The sequence below is a fragment of the Equus caballus genome, chromosome 23 (genome assembly GCF_041296265.1).
Source record: "Equus caballus isolate H_3958 breed thoroughbred chromosome 23, TB-T2T, whole genome shotgun sequence".
Classification (NCBI taxonomy): domain Eukaryota; kingdom Metazoa; phylum Chordata; class Mammalia; order Perissodactyla; family Equidae; genus Equus; species Equus caballus.
Window position 1 is genome coordinate 40025268 of NC_091706.1, and position 24611 is coordinate 40049878.

The 24611-nt window shown below is 38.9% G+C and overlaps 1 long non-coding RNA gene and 1 other non-coding gene across 5 annotated transcripts in view; one reads left to right on the top strand and one right to left on the bottom strand.

Moving 5' to 3' along the window:
* LOC102148834 (uncharacterized) overlaps nucleotides 1-24611 on the bottom strand; it is a 38673-nt gene that overhangs the window by 5245 nt on the left and 8817 nt on the right. The gene's annotated exons all lie outside the window — the stretch shown is intronic.
* LOC111770266 (U6 spliceosomal RNA) lies at nucleotides 1756-1862 on the top strand. Its single transcript, XR_002803424.1, has one exon. It is a non-coding gene; the product is annotated as a U6 spliceosomal RNA (small nuclear RNA).

Here is a 24611-nt window from a genome sequence, read left to right on the forward strand (position 1 = left end):
TCTGTGGTTATTGAGAAACCTGATTATAATTTGACTTCTCATATAGACATTTTTACAGGAATAGAATGTTCTGGAGCAACTTCTGATCTGCATGTTAATGGCATTTCTTGTAATAGAAAAGTCTTTTAGGAGTTTGGCTAGCATCCAGTTTTTAAGTCTAATTCTGAATGTACTGACAGAATCAATTTTCTGGACCTTTAAGATAAGACCTTGATGATGCCAACAAGAAACTCTTTTCCTATAAGGAGGCTCATGGTTGTCATCAGCTGCCTCCTATCATGTATCTTGTCTGTAACTGTGTATTCTCAACAGCAGGCTCCTCTTAAGAGAAGTAAACTCAAAGAGAGTAGCACATTTTCTGCTCAGTTCTGTTTGTTCTATAAAAATAGAATTCCGTCTTAAAACAGAACAGCTGCAAGAAATACGGAGGAAGCAACTAATGCCCGGAATGTTGAGTTGTACAGATCAAAGAGGAATATAATGAGGCTGCTCGCTGGTCACATCAGGCAACTTCCCAGTGTCTCAGTGCCCCTTGCTTTAAAATTCAGAAAATAAAATGCTCAACTTACAGGTAATTTAAAATTTAAATCAAAACAAACCTTAAGTAGGCCTTTTCAATCATTACATTGGCAAAAGCTTTAAAATTATAACACTTAATGCTCCAGAACATGTTGTTAAATTGGTAGACTCATAAACTGTTAGTGGCCATATAAATCAGTACAATTTTTTTTGGAAGGTGATTTGTTTGTAGATCAGAGGCCATACAATTTGTCATACATTTCTTCAAGTAATTCTACTTCTAGGAATCTACTCTAAGGAAATAATCCAAAAATACAGAAAAAGCTAAAGACATGGAGAGTTTCATTGGAAATATAATTATATGATAAAAAAAAAAAAGCTTTGCCATAACATTGAAAGAAAAAAGCAAGGTACAAAACTCTATGCTCAAATTACTCAAGTTAAAAAAAAATTAACTCAAAAAAATATACTTGCATATGTTGCAAGAACCATGTCAAGGCTCAAACTTTTACCCAAAAATACCATTCCAATGATTTTTCTAAAGGAAATCCATAGACTGAAGTGAAACTCATATTCTATGAAAAAAATACATTAATTACAGTATTATCTACATGACCCCAAACTGGAAATAACCTGTCAAAGAAAATGACAGTGAGTTAGTCATAGTGATTTGTGTTTGCATTATAGAGAAAAATAATTATAATTTTAAGCAAAAAAAAAAGAGTTTGTATATATTGAGCACTTAGTCTGAGCTCCTCACTGTGTCATCAATTTACATATGTTATCTCTCTTCATGCTCACAGATGGGTGGAGAGGGTGCTATCCTCAGGGTCAGATGAGAAAATTGAGACAAAGTTGCTCAGTAATTTTCCCAAGTTAGTAGGGCCAGGATTCAAATCTAAACTAACTGATACCGAAGCCATTTCTCCATATCCAACATGTTATAAAAGCACTAGAGGCCTGAGGATAATAAGCAAAGGTGAAAAATAGAGACGGAGAGAGAATCAGAGTGGGGCAATGATGTGAGAGGTCTTATAATAATGGTTTCCTTTCAATTACAATGTTATGTCCAAATAAATAAATAATAAAAAAGGGAGAGTGGGACAAAGTCTGGAAAGAAATATACTAAAATATTAACAGGGTTTTGTTAAAGTTGTGGGGTTGTGTGTAACTTCCCCTTCTTTTCTGTTTCACGAGAGTTTTTGTAATGTAGTTTACTTTTGTAAAATATTATAAGTGCTCATTTTGGCAGAACATACACTAAAACTGGAACAATACAGAGAAGATTAACATGGCTCCTGCACAAGGATGACATGCAAATTCACAAAGCATTCCGTATTTAAATATATATATATATATATGTATTGCTTTAAATATTTGTTTTCTGTGATATGGAAACCAGAGCTTTGTAAAGCTTATTGATTATTGAAACACTGATGTTCAGAACCAGCAGTGGTACTCCTGGCAATATACATGCTATTAGGAATAAGAATATCCGACATTTCTTTCAAAAATTTTGGGTATTACTTCCACAGAATCTTTTTTTACATGTTTGAGAAGAAAATCTAAAAGCTCACACTCCTTCCTTTTTCCCTTTCTTCCTCTCCTTTGCTTTCTCAACTATAAAATTAGAATGGTAATAAGAGTAATTACCTCTAATGATGTAACGAGATTATGGGTAATTTTTATTTTCTTCATATTCTTCCTGTATTTGAAAGGTTTTAAAAAACACATTTAACATTTTTAATCTGCAATCTTTAAACTTAATGTTTTAAGTTAAATTATTAAATTTAAGTTCAAGGGGGCCAGCCCCGTGGCTGAGTTCGTGTGCTCTGCTTCAGCGGCCTGGGGTTTTGCCGGCTTGAATCCTGGGTGCAGACATGGCATTCCTTGTCAAGCCATGCTGAGGCGGCGTCCCACATGCCACAGATAGAAGGACCCACAACTAAAATACACAACTATGTACTGGGGGGCTTTGGGGAGAAAAAGGAAAAAATAAAATCTTTAAAAAAAAAATTAAGTTCAATTTAGAATAAAAAGATTTTTCAAAAAATATTTTGAAATTTTAGAATTTCATTATCTGTCTATTGAAAATCAAAAGGTCACACAAATAACAAATATAATGCTATTTGGGGCAAAAATTTTATATGAACGCCCTGTGTTTTTTCTCTTATGTCAGGTGCAAACTTTCACCTGTATTTTCAAGAGAATCTAAAGAGAAACTAAAAGAAAAGTTTACTAAGTGAAAGTTCGAAAAGGCACTGGTGTTGCCAGCGTTCTGCCTGCTAATTAAATGTCACGTTGGCCTCTGCACACAACGCATGACTGGGTTGCGACAGAGCATATGACACACATGTGATAGGATGAGCTGCTCACGTCCTTTCCAAGCAGTGCCCTGGGGAGTTGTCCTCAAGAAACACCCTTCTGAAGGCTGAAAATTCAGGTTGGGGAGCCAGAGGGGTCTTTCCAAAACACAAAAACTTTTCTGAGTATTCTAAAAATGAAGAGATGGAAAAAAACAGTGCATGCTAGATGTTGGAATGTGACATTTGAAAGCTATTAGGGAAAATGCCAGTCTGACAGGCTGCAGCAATATCCCCTAAGAGGCAGAATGAAAAGTTCAAGCCCAGGTTGACAGAGGTTCTAATTTTCTGAGTGTTCATCACTGAGACTGGGGATTCACTGGACTCCCCCCACAGCTTCTCCTCCCTTTCAGGGCTGTTGAGGGGAAAGGTCTAGTCCCCAGGATCTATCAGATTCTGTCTTGGGACTTTGAAGCCCCAGTCAGCACTGTGTGAGATGTTGTGAAGGATACAAAGTCTGTATTAGATATGCTCCACCTTGAGGAATTTATAGAGAGCTGGAGACGTACATCACACAAAGGAAAAGTTGTGTAAAAAATAAAGCCACATACAATTAAATGTCTGATGAGTGGGAACAGACTATAAGACTCAAAGGAATTCAGAGCAGGTGGAAGCTCCCCATGGGAGGGAAAAGCTCCAGAGAGTAGGATGGGAATGAGAAATGCACTGGGCCTGAAAGACTGTCAGTGATGGGTAGGGAGTCGACAAGGAACGAGGGCAGGGCAGATATTCAAAAACTTCACCAACCTGCCAACAGAGGCACTGGCTGATCAGAACGAACACTGGTCCAGCTGCTGGAGAAGCATCCTGGAAGCTCTTTCCTGAGCCAGGAGTTACTCATGTGGTTATTAGATCGTGGCAATATCACAGGTTCCTGTAGGAGGGGCAAGTCCCAGGAGACGGTGTGCTGGCAGAGCACTCAGGGTGCAGATGAGGAAAGTATCATGTTCTAAAAGCTGAATTTTAACCCTAAAACACTGGAGGATGGTTCAACACTATCCATCAGTAAAAACAGCTGGCTTCTGCAGAGATTCACAACCATCAGGGGTACATGGAAGAATATTGTGAGGAAGCAGGAAATTGGGAGTAATTTCATAAAGTTTCCTAGCTCAGTCTTATATCACCTTTTCCAACCTGCCTGGTGACTTATAGGTACACGCCTGAGTGGAAGCCAGCTCTGTCACTAACCAGATACACAGCCATAGTATTTCCTCATATGTAAAATAATGAGTCCTACCTGGCAGCATTATTGAGAGGACTAAAGATAATATACTAAAGGAACTATCACAGTTAGTATACAGCCATATAGCCAGAACTGAATGAATGATCTACTGGTATAGTAATTTGTCTTAAAAACTATATTGTAGGATAACAGTCTGCTGAGCAAGCCTGCACACAGAAGTGAAAATCCTGGGATTTGCAAAAAATATGCTCTTAACAGTAAATGCCCTATGTAATCAGGTATACCAGCTTAGACTGGGGGCAAACATTTCATGAAATCTTAATTGCTAGAAATAGGAATTGGGGTGTGGAGGTGGGAGAAGGTGTTATTTCTAAGCCAACAGATTTTTTTTTCTAGAAGGAAAATTTTATTACATTTGAGATTGATCATTAAAGGAAAAATAAACAATAATTTTTTAAATCACATAAATATAAAAACAAGATCTTAATCTGGAATGGGAAAGTTAAGACTCATATGAGTCACTGAATATAAAAGGCACTGATTGTGTGAAAAGATTGTCTTTACTGTGAGTAGAATTATAGCCCCGAGACCGGGTTTCCTTGGGGTCTGGCTAGGGGAGGCATGTCAATGGACTCCTGTTGTCTGCAGGAAAATTGGTCCCTCCCACATGGCAGAAGGCTAGGCATTGAGGGTAGGAGGTGAGGGTAGGAGAAGTTTTGGAGAGCCCAGTTTGATATTGTTATTTCTTTCTGTTATTCCCACATTTCCCTCAGTAAAGTTGTGTTAAATGTTGCAGTCTGTTCTCTGTTGTTGGGAACTCCAAGATGGACTACCACAGTGGTTGGCTCGATTAAGCATTCCTTGGGAATTCCCAGAAATCCCTGGGAGGAGAAGTCAGAGACTGGTCTTCTAGCAGTCACATGAGGGGATGAGGCTCAGAGTTATTTGGGCATTAATTAGAAGTGTGACCCTTTGAAAGCTGGACACCTCTGTTACAATTTGTCCTTGTGGATGGCTTAACTGAAGCTCACAAAGTGACTGGACACACTCCCATGATACCAGGCCACTGGGCACAGTTTCCAGATCAACAAGTCAGAGCAGCTCACTCTCCTCTAACTGGAATAACATGAAAAATGCAAATTACTTCACATGCTGGGATACAAATGTCCTAACAGCTGATTTGAAAGGATTAGAGATTGACAATCCAAGGCTATTTCCTTTTATTCCTGTCTTTTCCTTCCTTACCTACCATCCATGTTTTTCCCAAGCTTTCTTGGGCCCTGTTGCCCAAATGAAAGTGAAGAAGAAATTAACATGTATGGAAGTCTGCTATGCCAAACACACCGTGGGCTGTTCCGCATAAATTATTTCATGTAACCCCTTACACAAATTTGGCAAGATGGGTAGGATTATCCCCATTTTTCTGATGAGAATTGGAAGCTGAGAGTCCTATGTCCGAAGTAAAACAACCAGTAAGTAGGTTACAGCCTTGGGGGCCAAATAGAGGTTTATCTAACTCCAAAGTTCTTTACACCAACCACAAAGGAAAGGGTATTTTAGGATTAGTCTAGGCAAAGCTTAATTAAGAAGAAAATTGTATTGGGAGAAATGCTTACTATTTCCAAGCAAACATAAGTGATTATCTCTCAGTGGACACTGATCTCCAGCTGTAACTGAAATGCCAGCTGCAGGGGGCTCAGGTTCAGATACCTCCTCTCCACTTAGAAAACTGCCACAAAGGAAAAAGACTTGGAGAAAGGCAGTTTCAGACTGATTATGGCAAAATCAACTCAACTTTCTTGGGTGATAGGAGTAAAGGGGCCACATGTATCTGTCCTGGGGAATCAAACAGTTGCCTAGGTTGAAATAAATCTGTTGTTTGTTTCAAATCCAAGTTGTTTTATACATCTGCCTCAACAGTTTAAGCTTAAAAAATATCCCTACTCATGCAAAATCCTATTTACATACAAAGGCTCATCTGTAGTCCAGAGTCTCATCCTTCACAGCCCTCTTAGGAAAGACTGGCCACAGGGGCCTTTGCAGGCCAGTAACAGTTTGTGGATGGACACAAACGCTCAGATCACTCTTTGAAGAAGCACTGATACTGTCTCACTTTCAGGTGCAACAGCCTTACCATGGGTTACTTCTAAGATAACTCACCTAGCAATTAATTAAAACTATTTCTTTCCTCTTTGTCTTTTTGTCTTTTTTTCTTTTTTAAACTCAAGCTACCCTTGGGTCTACTTAAAGTAGTCTTTAATTACTGCAGTCTTTCTGAAGGAAATAAGAGAGATTAGAAGGTCTAGATTATATTTTCTTTCCAATTTTTGCTGTGTAACTCTAAGTGAGACTGTTAATTTTTTTTATCATCTCCAAGATGAAAGGTGTTTCTGGCGGCACTAGGGTAGAACATCAATATTTGCATGTTTCTTGACCTGCTCTTCCCCTTTCTGGATCCTACACCCATACTTTTTGAGAAACCGAACGCCAGCGGGAACAAGTAAGAGAGAACATGTAAGCAGAGCTACCAACTCGCGGTAAGCATCTAAATTGGCTTTTTTTAGTCTTATTGTGGAATTTGATTTAAAACCAAACCAGACACCACCAAAGCACCACACTCTGTACCTTTCCTTTGTCATCTCTATTTTGTGGTAACATGATTTTCTATCACAGAGTGACGACACCATTATAACTTAAGAGGTTTCTACGCTGAAATCCCAGAAACAGTGAGAGGGAAAAGGGTTATTTCTCTTTGGTTTCCCTTCCCCCAAAGTTCCCTTCTGTGCACCTCAAACTTACTCTTTAACCTAATCTTCTTCTGAGGGGAAATTTGTCAATAATTTGTAGGGATACACCTCAGCTTTGACCTCAATGGCTCACCAAAACCAGAGCCAGCCCCTCACTCAGTCGTGTCCAATAATGATTTTTCCACAGGGACTAAAGCCCCACTTGAACCTGGATATTTTTCCCCCTTAGGATCCTCCCTGGAGAAAAAGAATCAAGGAAGCCCTCATGCAGAGGGTTGAGCAGAGAACAGAAACGCCAGAGCCTTCCAGCTTCAACTGTTCCTACTGTTCTGATGAGCAGCTTGGGGCTGGAAAGGGAGAGGATCTAGCAGAGGAAAGACGGTGGCTTTTAGAGGCTTTGGGGAAGGGCTCTCTCGGGAAATCTGAAAGTATATAGAAAGTCCTCCAGTTATTAGGAAAATGCAGATATCAGTGCCTGACAAACAGTAGGTGCTCAATATATACATTAAATAATTGAATAGTTGGATAAATGAATGGGCAAGAGGGAAGAAGCAGAAGAGATGAGGGTGAAGCAGGGCTGGGTACAGATCAGATTCACCTTCCTCTCTTCCTGGGACCTTTTTTGGGGTTGTTTCTGTTTTTTCCAGTTGCTCCAGGAAGATGCTCAGACACCACCTCCAGGCTGAAAGCTTCTCCATCACTTCACCTTTCCAAACTTAGTGACTGCTAGCCTAGGAATCCTACACCTTCCAGGTGCAGGCTCAAGATAAGCAAGCATGGATAGTAAGAAAAAAGAAAGAAAAGTAGAGGGCAAGCAGAGGAGTCTGCATTCTCTTCCTTGTGTTTTAATATGCTGGTGCTTATGGACAAGTTAACTTCTTCACGCCTCTGTTTTCCATCACTGTGAGTTAGAGGTAATATCAATGAGGCACCCTGGAGGTAAATCTACTGATGGTAGATCTGTGAAAGCATAAGAAAAATACCATGTTTGGAAATATCTACATAATATGCCTTCAAAGCAAACCCTTAGTTCTCATCAGCTCTCACATAAACCAGTGCTACTCAGACCTTAACGAGAGCTTATTAGAATGCAGGTCTGATTCCCTAGGTCCTGAGCGAGGCCCAAGATTGTGCACTCCTAACAAGTTGCCTGGTAATGCCAAAGCTGCCCTACAGAGGACTATACTTTGAGTAGCAGCAACCTAGAGTCTAGGTCCTAGACCTACGATGTCTTCCAGCTTCAGTTCTTGCCGAGTCTCTCCCACCCTCAGCCCCCAACTCAGCACTCTGCCATCATCAATGACTTGCAGAGCCCCAAACATGCCATGTTCTTCAAACCTGTGTGGCTTTGTACATTTTCCCTCTGCCTTTCACCCCTCTTCACTAGACGAGCTCCTTCCTGCCTCAGTTCACATGTAACCTCTTCCTTGAAACCTTCCTGCCTCCTCATTTTACCAGGAAGTCAGCCCCTTTCTCCTCTGTGCTTGTCACACTGTACTATAACATGCTGTTTACATATTATAGTAGCACAAAGTTGCTCAGATTATTGCCCTACACAAGGGTCCCTGGCCAAGGAGGCAAAAGGGGGCTGAAATCCATCCTATTCTCCACTTGCCACGTCTGCAGAGCTGTCTCCCCCAGGAGGAAGGAATGACTTTTTCTAATTCACAAAAAGGTGCCACATGTGCTGATTGTCTTTTCTACCAGATGTGGGTCCTTTAGGAAGGAACCAAATCTTGTTCATCTTTATATTTCTATCTCCTAGCACAGTGCCTGCTACAATTCAGTGTCCAATGAAATGTCTGTTGAATGAATAAATGATGAGAGAAAGAAATGAAAAGCTACTGAGAGGAATGCATGGACATTAATTTCATTCAGTTCTAAAGGTAAATCAACTGAATTGTAAGCAAGAGGTCTGGGATTTTGCTAATAAGCTGCTAAAAAGGCAAGGTCCTCAAGGCCTCATTTTACTAAAAGGACTGTAATAGGTGTTAGTGAAACGGGATGTAAAGGCTACAGTCAGCATCTTTAGAAGACTCATCTGAACCAACAAAGAAATAGGCTGCCTAGAATCACCACCAAATTGTCATATCTTCTCAGATCTAGGGGAAGATGAGGGAAACTCTGAGGTTATTATTTGGTCACAAGATTTAGACGCTACTGGAAGCAAAAACATCCTGAGAACAAGAAGAGGTCATGATAAAACCATGAATTTACCTGGAGGGGTTGAAGTCAGAAACCAAGCAGAGAATGTATTGAACTGTGAAAGTGAGGTTCCCATGACTGCTAAGGGGCTGGGCTTTGTTGAGAAAGGTCCAACCCAGGTAAAGAAGCATTTTGATATATTCTTTTAAATGGAGTTTATCTGATCTGCTTTGCAAGAGTTTCTCAGTTGTTTCCACATGAGTGTCCCTGACAAGACTGTAAGCTCCTGGAAGTTGGAACCAAGACTTAGACTTTTATCGTGCTGGGACTGTGTGATGCTTTGTGAAATGAGGGAAGTCCTGGATTTGCAGGGAGTTTACAGCTGTCATTGATGGTAAAATAAGGAAGTGCAAAGTGCTAATAATCCTCAACCAAAATATCCAGAATTTCACTCTGGGACTGTGAAAGAGATTCCTCTGAGAAGCATACCGATACCTTGCAAAAACGCAACCTGGATTATGCCTTCTTACATCATCTTGTTCTTATTAAAACCAGTTTCTGAAGATACAACTGTGTTTCTGCAGTAAAGGGAACTGAGAATCTTGAATACTGTACACTATCATGTGACTTCAGGGTAAAATGTTCTTCCAAACAAAACCTAAATTAAACATGCACACACACACAGAGAAAAGAAAGTAGGGTATGATTTCCAAATTTCCATTATCTCGTACCAAAATTTAATCCCAGATGTCCATCACCTTGGAGCCAGGGTAGTAAACAACTAGGAAGAATTTGCGAGCACTTTGGGTCAGATCCTTTCATCTAAGTCACTTTCTGGTCTAGTTATCTAGAACCATCTTTGCAATCAGGGTGATGTGGAGTGATTAGCAAATAGTATAGAGATAAGGTCTTCCTGACATAACACCATCCTAAGATTTAAAATTGATAACCACCCAAGAACCTATGGGCTCTGCTGGAGCCAAGAACTGGGTAATTGCAAAGTTTTATCTTTTTAAAGCAACAAAAAATGTTGACTTCATGTACTTATTCCATGGGTCATTTCTAGAGGGAAGGCAGGCTAGTTAATTTCTCTTTTCTAGGAAAATAAGCCAAATAGCAAATATTAATTTTTTTAAAAGGCTTTCAATTATTTTTTTTTTTAAAGATTTTATCTTTTCCTTTTTCTCCCCAAAGCCCCCCGCTACATAGTTGTATATTCTTCATTGTGGGTTCTTCTAGTTGTGGTATGTGGGACGCTGCCTCAGCGTGGTTTGATGAGCAGTGCCATGTCCGCGCCCAGGATTCGAACCAACGAAACACTGGGCCGCCTGCAGCGGAGCACGCGAACTTAACCACTCGGCCACGGGGCCAGCCCCTCAATTACTTTTTTTAAAAAATGCATGCTCACTTTAGAAAAATTTAGAAAGCATAAGGGAATTCAAAAAAGAAAGATCCCTCCAAATGCCACTAACTAGAACCACCTTACTAATATCTTGCTGTAGCTTTTCAAGTCATAGAAAAAAAATCAACACATGAAAAACTGTGTTTATATATTCACTAAGTGAATCAAATGCAGGCTATGCTCTTACACTCTGAGGATCAGTGGAACTGTGTAAGTAAAATAATCTGGAAATCTTAAATGTCAAATTCAAAAAGTAAGAAAATACGTGAATATTGATCACTACTTTCAATGGATGAGAATGCAAATTTCCTGATCTTTCACGACTTTTTTTTTTTTAGCTTTTTTTTATTTTTCCTTTTTCTCTCCAAAGCCCCCTGGTACACGTTGTATATTTTTAGTTGCGGGTCCTTCTAGTTGTGGCATGTGGGATGCCGCCTCAGCATGGCTTGATGAGTGGTGTCATGTCAGCGCCCAGGATCCAAAACGGCCAAACTCTGGGCCTCTGAAGCAGAGGGCGAAAACTTAACCACTGGGCCATGGGGCTGGCCCTCACATGACTTTTTGTTCAAACAGGTTGGAAAGGTTTTGACACACTTGTTTGCTGTTTCTACATCTTGGAGGAAAGCTGAAAATACCTTCTCAGGTACTGGATACTGGTTGGCACCAAAAAAAAAGAAAAGAAAAAGAAAAATTCCTTTTAGGAGAGTTAGAGAAGTCCCAGAAAATCATTTATCAAGCAATTCAGATTCACCCTTTTGAAAAAGATTGACCCTGGGAATTTTATTATTTAGAATGTCAGTTATAAGACATTTCTTCTGAGTGTCCATATCATTTTTCCTTCTCACAAAGCTCTTCTTTCTTGGCTTCTTTACCTGGTTCTCTGAAGATATCTGAAGTGATTGCCTTTGGATACCACAATAGTAGGCAACTAAATTTCTCACTCTGTGATATGGAATTGCTTTGAAGGTGAGTTCTGAAGCTTTGAACTTCAAACTTTGATATAAGCACCAAAAATGTTTGAGTCAATATGTGTGGCTTAGCATGTAAAATAGCAGCAAAAATAATAACAACAACAAACACATAAAGTTCTTACTGTGTGTCAGGAACTATTCTTTGTTCTTCACAACTACTAATTCATTTAATCTTCATAATAAAATCCTGATAATCCTCCTATGAGCTAGATACCATTATTATCACCATTTTACATATGAAGAACAGAGAGTAATTTGTGCAAAGTCACGGGCTAATATGTGGCAAAGCCATGACAGGAGTCTGGCAGCCTGTCTTAGGTAGTCCATATCTCTAATCACTATACTTGATTATCTCGTCTACCAATCCATTTCCCCAGATGAAAAATTACGTTGATTCCTCTGTCTATCCTCCTCCCCCAATATATCCACTTGAGTAACTGAACGCCAAGTTCAATAGAGCTGCATTCTCTAACAACTCTCTTTCCCAAGGTCCACAGGAGAAGCTGCTATTTGCCCATGAATCCTCCCTCACTCCATATGCGAAGGGGCATCATGGAGACTAATGCCCTGTACATGTTACTACAGGGAGGAAGGTGAGTCTTCTTGTTCATTTAGCATGAAGAGTCTCTCAGGTTGAAGGGTTTCCCTCCCCCTCCCCCTGTAGCTGGCAGCAGGTGAGAAGGTCTCCTGGGTATCAGTTTCACATGATCTGCCTCAGACACAGACGAGTACGGTGCACCTGGTACAGCAACTTCTTGCCTCAGTTTTACTGCTAACTGCATGTTCCATCTACAGGAAGATTTTAAGGAACTGAGCATGAATTATAAACTTTGCTACTTGATGACGCACATAAAGCTCATCAGCTTTCATTTTCTCAGCTGGGAGCGTAACTGACGTGACCAGAGCAAAGAAAGAAACTCTCAAATTATCATATTAACAATTCTGTTCTTTAGATGAGACAACATAACCTTGAGATAATAGAGCTGGAACAGAAGTTCAACATCATCCCCCATATTTTACAGATAAGGAAACTGACCCAAAGGGGACTCACGGTGTGCTCAGGATGACACAACTAATTTGTGACTTTAAAAATATATATTTCCTTTTTTGGCTTATTCTATTTTAAAAAAGAAAAGAATAGAAATTAAGTAGACTGTTTAGCCTTCTAGAAATGGTTCACAGAATAAGGCTCATGACATGAATTCAGCATTTTATGGCCTTACACAAAGGAAAACTGCAATTACCACCCCTAAACCCAAAATGGGTCATTCTAGGGCCCTAGGGCCACATAGTACTATGAAAATGGAGAAGCACCTGGTCTTTGGTCCCTTAGCTACTGTGCTGCTCACTCTCCATCACTGGCTGGGCCTTTAGCATCTGTTGGGCCCTATTGCCCTTGCTAGCCTTCAGAGGTTCTCCCACAAAGGTCCTCTCTTTTGATCACAGGTCTGCCATAAGGGATTCTTGCCACTGCTCTTGGGGCTTAAGAGCTCAAGCCAGGCCACCACAGGCATCCATCCATGCCTGCCCCACCAGAGGTCTCATCCTCTTTGGAGAACTGTGCAAAAGTGCAATCAGATCCCAACTCTTATAGAACCTACTGCAAATCTGCTCCTCTCCAATCCCTATCCATGACAGGCCCATGCATTCTCCCTTCTCCTTAGGGTCAGGCCACTTCCTTTCCTCTTGCCCTCCAAAAATCCAGGTCTTACCATCCCAGGGACTTTCTGAAGCAAGGGTTACAATGCATCCCTGAGACCAGGACACCCTGATCTCCAAGACACAAAGCCTAGGCTTATACTTTCTTTCTTTCAGGGAGAGCCTAGAGCAGAAAACAAGATCCCTGTTATCTCGAACGAATTATTTGTGTAATTGTATGTTTAATGTCTGACTCTCTCTCTCTCTGGATTATAAATTTCATGAATTCAGGATTAGGATTAGGTCAAGGTTAGAGTTAGATTTAGGGTCCTTCTGTCTTGTTCACTTTTGCATCCTCTGTGCTCAAAGCCTAGTAAATAATGGTAATTCAATATGTACTTGCAAAGGGAAGAATGGGAGAGAGCAAGGAAGGGAGAGAGAGAAGAAGGGAACGAGAGAGGGAAGCAATGGCCCAGAGAAATAACAAGAGTCTGATTTAAGGTAGTCTCAGAGGAGATAGAGAGAAAGAGGTGGGAATGAAGTCGAAAACTATTAAGAAGAAATAATTTACAGGGCTTGATTAACACATTTTCCACGAAAGATGTAAAAGACAGTAGTCAAGGATGATTCTGAGATTTTTTAATTGACTCACCTAAATGTGATGTGGGATTGTGAGAGGAGGATTGGGTTTGGTTTTGTTGGTAAAGGGTAGGGGATGGCAGATAGATTTGTGGGTCTTACTGTTTTAAGTCTGTGTGAATGGGGAAACCAAAATGAAATTGTGAAGTGGGCAAAGTTATCTTTAGAAACTCCCTTGTCTTTTAGAACCATTTCAGGTCACCGCTTCCCTAATTTTTTACCCATCTTTCTTCATCCACATCTGCTCTTAAGAAGTGTTATGGGGGCCAGCCTGGTGGCACAGTGGTTAAGTTCACTCGCTCTGCTTCAGCAGCTTGGGATTTGCTGGTTTGGATCCTGGGTATAGACCTACACACCACTTGTTAAACCACGCTGTCGCAGGCATCCCACGTATAAAGCAGAGGAAGATGGGCATGGATGTTAGCTCAGGGCCAGTCTTTCTCAGCAAAAAGAGGAGGATTGGCAGCAGATGTTAGCTTACGGCTAATCTTTCTCAAAAAAAAAAGTGTCCTGACAATCTAGGCAATCTCAGTTTGAAAGATAAACTATTGATGAGACACAATGAGTTAGTTCTCTCATGTTGAACTTGAATGCTAATATGGGAGCAGGCCTCATACCAAAGGAATGATAATAACACCACTAATAAGAGCCAGAGCTCATATGGCCCTTAATATGTGCCAGGCACTGTTCCAAGCACTTAATGCTCTCAGCAGTACCATGAGGTGGAAACCATTTTAGAGATGAGGAAACTGAGACACCAAGAGGCTAAGTGACTTGTCCCAAAGTCACACAATTAGTCATGGAGCAGGAAACATACCCTGGCATTGTGCCTCTAAAGTCCATTCTTGTAACCACTACTTTGGGAATGAAAGTAAAAGGGTGGAAATTTAAGAGCAGAAATGTACCATAAGTTCTGTAAAGGAACCTTCAGGGACATTCAGATCCCACTACGCAGGTCACTGCAGTCTCATCCTACTAACTAATGACTATAATGACAGGAGCTCTGCCAAGAATTAACCTTAGGCAAATTGCTGAATCTCTTTCAGTTTCATTTTCCTTATACATAAAATTAGGAGAAATTACTCATGTACAAGGTTATTCCTATGGCAATGTTGTAATACCAAATGACTAGAAACAAGCTAAATGTCTATTAATAGGAGACTGGCTAAAAGATGATTGTGCACCCATAAAATGGAATACAATGCAGCTTAAAAAGGAATAAGGAAGATCTTTATGTACTGCTATAGAGAGATTTCCAGGATATATTGTTACATAAAAAAAAACCAAAACATGGTGCAGAACTGGATATATACTATGCTACAATTTGAGTAAATAAGGATGATAGGAATTTATATATTCCTTTATGCTTGCATGTGTATACACACAGGAAACCTATAGAACTGGCCACTTCCAGAGAACTGGGTGGATGGGGAAGAGAGAAGTGAGGAGGGAGCCTGTAGCAGTTAGGATCCCAGCAGGAAATACATGGCATACTCAAAAGGAGTAGTGGAAGGGAGTTTAATGAAGGAATTATTTACGAAGGTGTGGACAGGGCTAAGGCACCCAACAAAAGATGGTGATATGCCCACTCTTGGGCTAGCTACGGTGGGGAATCATTACCATGCCTAGGCCCTAAGGGACAAGGGGAGTAAGTGGTTATCTGAACCCAGAGAGCTGTAGGTGTAGAAGGAGCCACTGGACAGAAGCTGTAGCTTTCCCTAGATGAACCCACAGCCCAGTAGGAAAGGAGCTGGGGAAATAAACACCCTGACCCTATTCTCCTCCTGCTCTCGGGTCTCCTGCCAATGCCACCCCACAGGCAAACCCTACCAGAAGCCCAAGGGCAGAGGAACTGTCAGTGCACCCTTAGAGATGAGCCTCTGGTTGCCAAGGCAGGGTGAACAGTGGATCTGGAGGGCAGACAGAAAATACCCACTGCACAGACTATATGGGCCTTTTACCTTGTAAATTTAGAACTATGTGGATATGTAACTTATTTAAAAAGTAGTCAATTTTACACACATGCAAAAAAGAAATTAAAAAATAAAACATAAAATGAGGAATTAGAGCGGATGGTTTTTAAGTCTCTCCTCTCCAAGTTCTGCCTATTAGTTTTTCACCTACTGACAATCCATGGCTCCACCTAGTGTCAGAGCGATGCCTCGCTGAGTTCTGAGCACACTCATTCCAGGGGAATTCAGAGGCGGTCACTCTCTCTGCCCCAAATCATTGGTGCGTGTAAGCAGTTTTCACTGTGAATTATACCTACTTGGTGAATAATATCCCCTTAAAAGTAGAGAATAATTATTTTGAGACATAGAATATTTGTTCCTTTTTTTCTATTAAAGCAATTGTGGGAATTTACTTAAATTACTTAAATTTATTAAAATTTACTTCAATATTGAACTAAGTAGTTATATTTTTTTTCCATATTTCAAACTGATGAATAAACTTGGAGGTAAACAGCATGCGATCTAAGACTGTAAATCTTCCACTTTTGAGCTTGTCACTCTCCTGTTCGTAGGTCCTTAACACAGTGATGTTCAATCGTGGCTACAAAGTAATATCCTCTCAGGAGTTTTCAGAATCTCCCACTTGGAGATTCTAATTTACGTGGTCTGAGATGGGACTCAGGCATCGATTTTTTTTTTTTTAAAGATTTTATTTTTTTTCCTTTTTCTCCCCAAAGCCCCCTGGTACATAATTGTATAGTCTTCGTTGTGGGTCCTACCAGTTGTGGCATGTGGGACACCACCTCAGCGTGGTTTGATGAGCAGTGCCATGTCCACGCCCAGGATTTGAACCAACGAAACACTGGGTTGCCTGCAGCAGAGCATGCGAGCTTAACCACTCAGCCACGGGGCCAGCCCAGGCATCGATTTTTTTAATGTGAGAATTTATTCTTTTTTATTGAAGTATAATTGACATATGATATCCTGTTAGTTTCAGGTGTACATCATTTGTTGTTAGTGCTGTCGAGTCAATTCCAACTCCTTGCAACTCCGTATACAGCAGAGCAGACGCCTGCCTGGTCTTTTTGTGCCATCCTCTCATTTTCTGGAACTGTATCAGAAAATGCTCCACTGCTATTTCTAGGGTTTTCGTGGCCAATTTTTTCAGAACTGGGTGGCCAGGTCCTTCTTCCTAGTCTGTCTTAATCTGGAAGCTCTGCTGAAATCTGTCTACCATGGGTGACCCTGCTGGTATTTGAAATACCAGTGGCACAGTTTTCAGCATCACAGCAACACCTAGCTGCCACAGCATGACAACAGAGAGACCGGTGGTGTGGTTCTCTGACTTGGAAATGAACCCTGGGCCGCAGTGGTGAGGGCGCTGACTCTTACCACTAGACCACCAGTGTACATCATGGTGATTCAATATTTATATATATTACAAAATGATCACCACAGTAAGTCTAGTTATCATCTGTCACCATACAAAGTTATTACAGTATTATTAACTATATTCCCTATGCAATACATAAAATCCCTGTCACTTATTTATTTTATAACTGGAAATTTGTACTTCTTAAGCCCCTTCACCTATTTTGCCTGCACCCCAACCCCTCCCCTCCCTGGTAACCACCAGTTTCTGTTTTGTTTGCTCATTTGTTTCTTAGATTCCACATAGAAGTGAAATCATATGGTATTTGCCTTTCTCTGTTTGACTTACTTCACTTAGCATAATATCCTCTAGGTTTATCCATGTTGTTGCAAATGGCAACACTTCATTCTTTTTTATGGCTGAGTAATATTCCATTGTGTGTGTGTGTGTGTGTGTGTGTGTGTGTGTGTGTGTATTTTCCACATCTTCTTCATCCATTCAACTATACTACAAAGCTATAGTAATCAAAACAGTACGGTATTGGCATGAAAACAGACACGTGGATCAATGAAAGAAAATAGACAGCCCAGAAATAAACCCATGTATATATGGTTAATTAATCTATGACAAAGGAGGCAAAAATACAAAATGGGGAAAAAGTCTCTTCAATAAATGGTGTTGGGAAAATTGGACAGCTACATGCAAAAGAAAAGAAAATGGACTTCTATCTTACATCATACACAAAGATAAATTCAAAATGGATTAAAGACTTGAATGTAAGACCTGAAACCATGAAACTCCTAGCAGAATCCTAGAACATTTTTTTTTTCTTTAAAGCTCTCCAGTGATTGTAATGGGCAACCAAGGCTGGGAGTCCTTGCTTTAACAATTCCTCGATGCCTACCAGGTATATTTCCTCCACTACTCAGGATGTGCTCCCTCTGCTTTAGACAAACTAGGTTACTTGTAAAACAATTTTCCACCCTCTGTGCCTTGCTCAGTCTACACTCTCTACGCTGCTCATGCCTTGAATGCTTTGCCCCCTGCCTCCATCTCAACTGCCATATTTCTACCTATTATTCTAAACCCTGGTTAAGGGCTACCTCCTCATTCACAAACGGATGTTTCTTCCCCCTTTGAACCCTTGAAGATTTTTAAAAAATAACTTTTATGATCTTTTTTCTTTAAGAGAAAATTAAAACAATGATAGGGTGTTCTTTTTACTTATCAAATTGACAATAATCAAAATGTCTGATATTTCTGTGAAGAAAATGAGCACTCCTTGTATGATGAGAGTGTAAATTGGTGTGATGGCTTTAAAAACAATCTGGCAATATGGGTCAAAATACACACTGTTTCACACTGCAATTCTACTCCTAGGAATTTATCCTATGCACATAATCACACAGGTGGTCAAAAATGCCTGTAAAAGAAAGGTCATTGCAGCATTGTTCATAATAGCAAAAGATGGGAAATAACTGAAATGTGTTGTGAATAGAAGACTAGTTAAATAAGTAATGCTACATCTATACAGTGGAATGCTGAGCAGACAAAAAAAATGAAAATATATCTACAGATGCTGATATAGAACAATTCTAAGGTATACTGTTAAGTAGAAAAAAAGACTCAATACAATGTTATAGAACGGTCCCATTGTGTGTGTGTGTGTTTCTTTTTTTTTACAAAAGAATAAATATATATTAATCTATGCTTGCAAATGCATTGAATATCTTTGGAAGGATACACAAGTAGCTGTTAACAGCTGTAGGAAAGCAAACTACAAGTGATGGGCCTGGGATGGCAAAATAACAAAGGACAAATTTGTAAAATTCCCCATATATTTGAAAATATTAAAACATACTTATAAATAATTCATGTGAAAAAGAAGAAATGATGATGGAAATTTAAAAACATTAAAAACTGAATGATAATGAAAATACTACCTACCATGTCCTGTAGGACACAAAGTCGTTTTTTAAGGGAAATTTATTAATTTTTACACTTACTTTAGACAAGAAGAAAGGTTGAAAATTAGCGAGCTATGTGTTCAACTTAAGAAATTAGGAAAAGAGCAATAGATAAAAACAAGTATAAAGAAGTAGATAAGGATAAAAACAGAAGTTCACAAAAAAGTATACAAAGATACAAAAGAAGAAAATCCACAAAACTTAAAGTCTTCTTTTATAAATAGAGAAATCTTTGCTGAGATTGAGCAAGAAAAAGAAAGAAAGAAAAAATAAGCAATATTAGGAAGGAAAGGGACATAAAGATAAGGCACAAATTTTTAAAAATGTATCAACTTAGGCCAAATACTTAAATACTTAAGCGAAATGGGAAAATTATTAGAAAAATATAACAACAAAATTTACTCAAAAATAGAGAACCTGAACTGACTTATAACTACTAAAGAAGTATAATCTATATATGTATATATATATATTATTTTTGGTGAGGGAGATTGGCCTTGAGCTAACACGTGTGCCAATCTTCCTCCACTTTGTATGTGAGATGCCACCACAGCATGGCTTGATGAGCGGTATGTAGTTCTGTGCCCAGGATACAAACCCATGAACCCTAGGCTGCCGAAGTGGAGCACATGAACTTAACCACTACATCACCAGGCCAGCCCCCAAAATGTAATCCATATTTTAAAGTCTACCCACAAAGAAAATATTAAGTTCAGATATTTTTACAGATGACTTATACCAGGCTTTCAAGGAAGAGACCACTCCAATCTTTAAAACCGTCCCAGAGAACAGAAAAAGAGAGACTATGACACAAGTCATTGTATGAGATTAATATAATCTTGATATCAAAACCACGCAAGATAATACATCATAAACAAGTTGAGTTTATCCAGAAATGCAAGGATAGTTAAACATTAGAAAATATACAAATATAATTCACTACATTAACTTATTAAAGGAGATGAAGCATATGATCATCTTAAAAGATGTGGCAAACAGTACTCCTAGTCATAAAAAAAAAAAGAGAAGTAGACTCTAAGAAGTCAGGAACAAAATAAAGAAGTCCATTTACTTCTATGCAACATGATACTGGATTTCCTAACAAGTGTAGTAAGACAAGAAAAAGAAGTAACAAAGCACAAAGATGAGGAAAAGCAGTAAAAGGTAGAAGTATTGGAATAGCCTTTATTCATAAATATATAATTGTCTACATCGAAAGTCCCAAAGAATCTACAGGCAAATGATTAGTAATAATGAAACAGCTTAGCAACAGGGATGAATAGAATACCAACATATAATCAAATATATTTCTAAGCACTGGCAACAAAGAGTTAGAAAATTCAATTTTGAAAAAAAAATGCACTTTACCATAACAAAAAACATAAGCTACATTTAATGAAAGTTATATAAGACCTATATGGAATAAATTTGAAAACTATTTGATGAACATCAAAGACCTATTATAGAAATAAATAGTGAAGGATGTTGGAAGACTATTGTAAAGTTGCCAGTTCTCTCCAATTCGATCTATAGATTTAATGTAATTTAATTCCAAATCCCAAAAGGATTTTCCCCCCAAATTGACAAGCTGATTCTAAAATGCGTAGAGATGAACAAAGGTCAAAATATAACAAAGACTCTTTTGGAGAACAATAAGGTAGGAGAACTTGGAGTATCAGATTCGAAGACTTTAATTATAAATTTATAATGATGAACAGAGTGTGGTACTGATGCTTCAATAGACAAATCGATTAATGGAATAGTAGAGATTCCAGAACATATCCACATATATATGATCCACACATATGTGGACATAAAATATAACAGAAGTGGTATTGTATATACTGTGGAAAGAAATGGTTAGTCAATAAGTGGTGCTGGGACAACATGGGGAAAAAATGAAATTGGACTCTTACCTCACACAATAATAAGAAGTTAATTCTAGATATATTAAAGACTAGATGTGAAAGCTGATATTTTTAAACAACTAAAAGAAAATACAGGATAATATCTTTATAACTTTGGGGTAGAGAAGACGCTCTTAAACAAATCACAGAAAAAAGCTTATCTAAAACTGAAAAGATCGACAAATTTGACTACAGTAAAATTAAGGCTTTCTGTTTTTCAAAAGACCCCACAAAAGAATTTGTAGACAAGCCACAAGCCACTAGTAGATATCTGCAATATATATAAATAGTGATATGCTGGTAAATGTTTAAAAACTAGGTTTCCAAGGGGAAAGCCGTGATTTGTAGAGTTTGATGATTTTCATGGAGAAAATACTCCCACCAAGGCCTATTTCAAGCTACCAACATGATGTCGATAAACATGGAGGTAGGAAGAGATACACAAAATTACTCCTGTGAGACCGTACAAGCCAACTCCAGCACACCACTGTATATAACTCGAAAGGATTTGTTTCCAGAATATTTAAAGAAATCCTGTGTGTATCTAATTAAGTGTCAAGCAATGCCACAGAAAAATCCATAAATGGTCACTTTGCAGAAGAGAAAATATCAAAAATAAAAGTATAAAAAGATTCTCCACCTTCATTAGTGATCATATAAATGTTAATTAAGATTACATTAAAAAACCATAGTATATTCTTCAGATGGGCTAAACTTAAGAAGTACTACTATACTAAGTAATTGCAAAGACTTGGATCAAAGGAGGCTCTCAGGCAATGCTGGTGTGAGTATAAGTTGGCAACAGCACTCTGGAATAGAATTTGGCATTATCTTTTAAAGTTGAACATGTGAATACTCTACAGTCCAGCAATGTGTACTCTTAGGTATACATTGAAGAGGAATTCTTGCACAAGTCCGCCAGAAAACACAAACATGGATGTTGATAGTAGCACTTTTTGTAATAGTAGGAAACGAAAACAGTCAGGGTTTGCTCAGAGAAGCAGAATCACTATGAGAAATAAATACAGGAAGGGATTTACTATAGAGATTTGACTATATGCAATTATGGAAGCTGGTTACACTGCCTATGTGAGGCTGTTGTTCCTGTGTCTAGTGCTGGCGGTAGTCACAGGACATGTAGTCAGGATGCTAAGTGAGGGAAGCAAGGACAAACTGGAACCCACAAGGATGGACTGGAATCTGTGTCTCTCACCACTTCCAGACCTCTAGCGTCATTCATCACGGAGTTAAACACACTCCTGACCCAAGAGCAGGAGAGGCTGAAGCAGGAGATCCGAAAGGAGTTGCAAGAGCTATGGGCCTGCACAGACCTCCTCAGTGTTTAAGTAAATACGGCTGCTCCTTCACTTCCACCTTCCGTATTGGGCACAAAATGTCTTTTGTGTTTTCACATGAGAAGTATAAGAGGCCCAGAGAAGTGAAGTGACTTGTAACCTAGAAGTCCATTTTTAAGAAATAACCTTACGCATCTGAAATTCTTCTCAAGAGAGTGCATGTCAGTATTTTGGATCTGGGTACATGCTACTCTCCCTCTCCAAGGGACATTCCTGACCCACGTACTTGTGCCTGTTGCCTCTGATGATATCATGTACACAGGTTTAGGTAGCTCTGCAATAACAGATCTACTTATACTATTAATCTCCAAAGGAAGCTTCTCATTCCACTGCAAATAGATGTGATCTTGCGACCAATTTCCTCCTGAATCTTTATATACAATCTTATCTAAATTTGAGCATTGCATCCAAATGTTCATTTTATTTAAATGTGAATTGCTGGCTTAGAGCTAAGGCCAAGTTCTCAATCCTCTATCCAAATCTGGTACCAAATTATCCATGATTACTCTGTGACTATTAATCAAGGGGGAAAAACACTCTTTGGCAGAAGAGGATGAGAAAGTTCCTAACCTTCATCTCTCTGTTCTTGGCTACTCATCCAGGATCAAGTTTAAACCCATTACCAAAACATAGCATTAGAATTAAAATTATTTAAAGGAGAGAATGATAAGTCTTTGTCAATGCATTATTTTGAGCAATAATAATACAACGAAGTTCCAGTTCTGAGAAAGAGTTTGGTTAATCTCCTCAAGAACATTATAGCAATATATAACTTGAAGAGACATTTTTCCCCTCTATATCTAAAAACATTGGGTCAAGAACAGTTGATCAGAGTTGAATACAATTTTGTATTAGATGTTTTACTGTGGTTTTTAGACTTTGAACAGCAAATACTTTAGTTTAAATCATTTCAGTGAGGTAAAATCTAGTTTCATAAAATAACAAATTGGAATGTAGTGATTTAAATTTGCAATTTTTTCTCTGAAAACTATTTGTCATACAAATCTTTAAATGGTGAGTTCCACTACTGACTTTAAAATATAATTTAACTCACCAAATATGGTTCATAGTCCACTTTTTCAGGAAGGGGTTTTTACAAAGTGAGATGTATCAGTACTTCTTTCATTTCTATTTAAGTCATTCTCTCTTCCTTTTTGCTAATTTATTTATTTATTGACTCTATTTCTAAGATAGTTTACAACAAAATGGCACCACAACCCACATTTTCATAAATATTACATTTATGGGGTTATTTTCTCAATATGATTATTATTCAGAGACTTTAAAAGAGAGATAGGCAAATTTCCTCCTGTAAGAGAGTGATTATGGGGCTGGCCTGGCAGCATAGTGGTTAAGTTCTCAAGTTCTGCTTTGGTAGTGGCCCAAAGTTCATGGGTTCAGATCCCAGGCACGGACCTACACACTGCTTGTCAAGCCATGCTGCGGCAGCATCCCACAGACAAAATAGAGGAAGACTGGCATAGATGTTATCTCAGCGACAATCTTCCTCACCAAAAAAAACAAAAAAAACAGAGAGAGAGAGTGATCATTAATACCACCCTTGAAGCAAGCACAAGACAGGTCTACACAGAGACAATAATAGGCTGCTTTGACTTTCTCTTCCTTACTTTTTTGGGTCTAGACTTGAGGAGTTAAGGTGTCCGGTTATGGACACCTGGACTGTGGTTACCTGCCACAAATTGGGTTCTCAGGGAAGCAGACTCTGAGACAGAGATTAGGGTACAGGAAATTTATCAGGAATTGCCCTGGGAATCAAACCGGTCTGCTGTTCTGGCTTAGGCCAATATTAAAGGAGGGAACAGTGCCCTCCACCCTAGGCCAGGAGGAAGATGAATCTAGGGGGATATAAGATCCAGCTATTCCTCTCCGTTTGGAGCTTCTCCTTCCAGTGTTGATTTGGGAGGCTATGTGTTTATTTTAATTAAGCAAGGCAACGTTTTTTTTTATCAAGAGTCTGTAAATATTAGTGGCTAAACATTTTAAAAATTTGGAATTTCAATTCTAATCTTCATTATCCATGACTGACTTAGAAAAATACAGCTTTGTACTGAAATAAATTTACTATATATTTATTTCAGATGCTATCTTAAGAATGGAAAAATTAGTGTTTTCTGCTTTTTTGGAAAATATGATACGTTTTCTTCTCATAGTTTTTTGTTGTTGTCTTTATGTGGCCCCACAGTGCTCTCCATGCCCTCTGCATCCCTTCCCAAAATCTGTTTTTGCAGTCAGTTAGGTAGCAATATTTAGCAACAAAGAAAAATCTAAGCAGGACCCACCCAGCTTTTATATCCTGCATGGCTTAACTTTAATGAAAGTTTGAGTTTTTCCAAAAGTCTGGTCTTCACTGACTGAGGAGGAAAAACAGTTGGAAAAAAATGCTTTGAGTATGTGAACCATGTAATTTCATTTGAACTACGGAATTCCAAA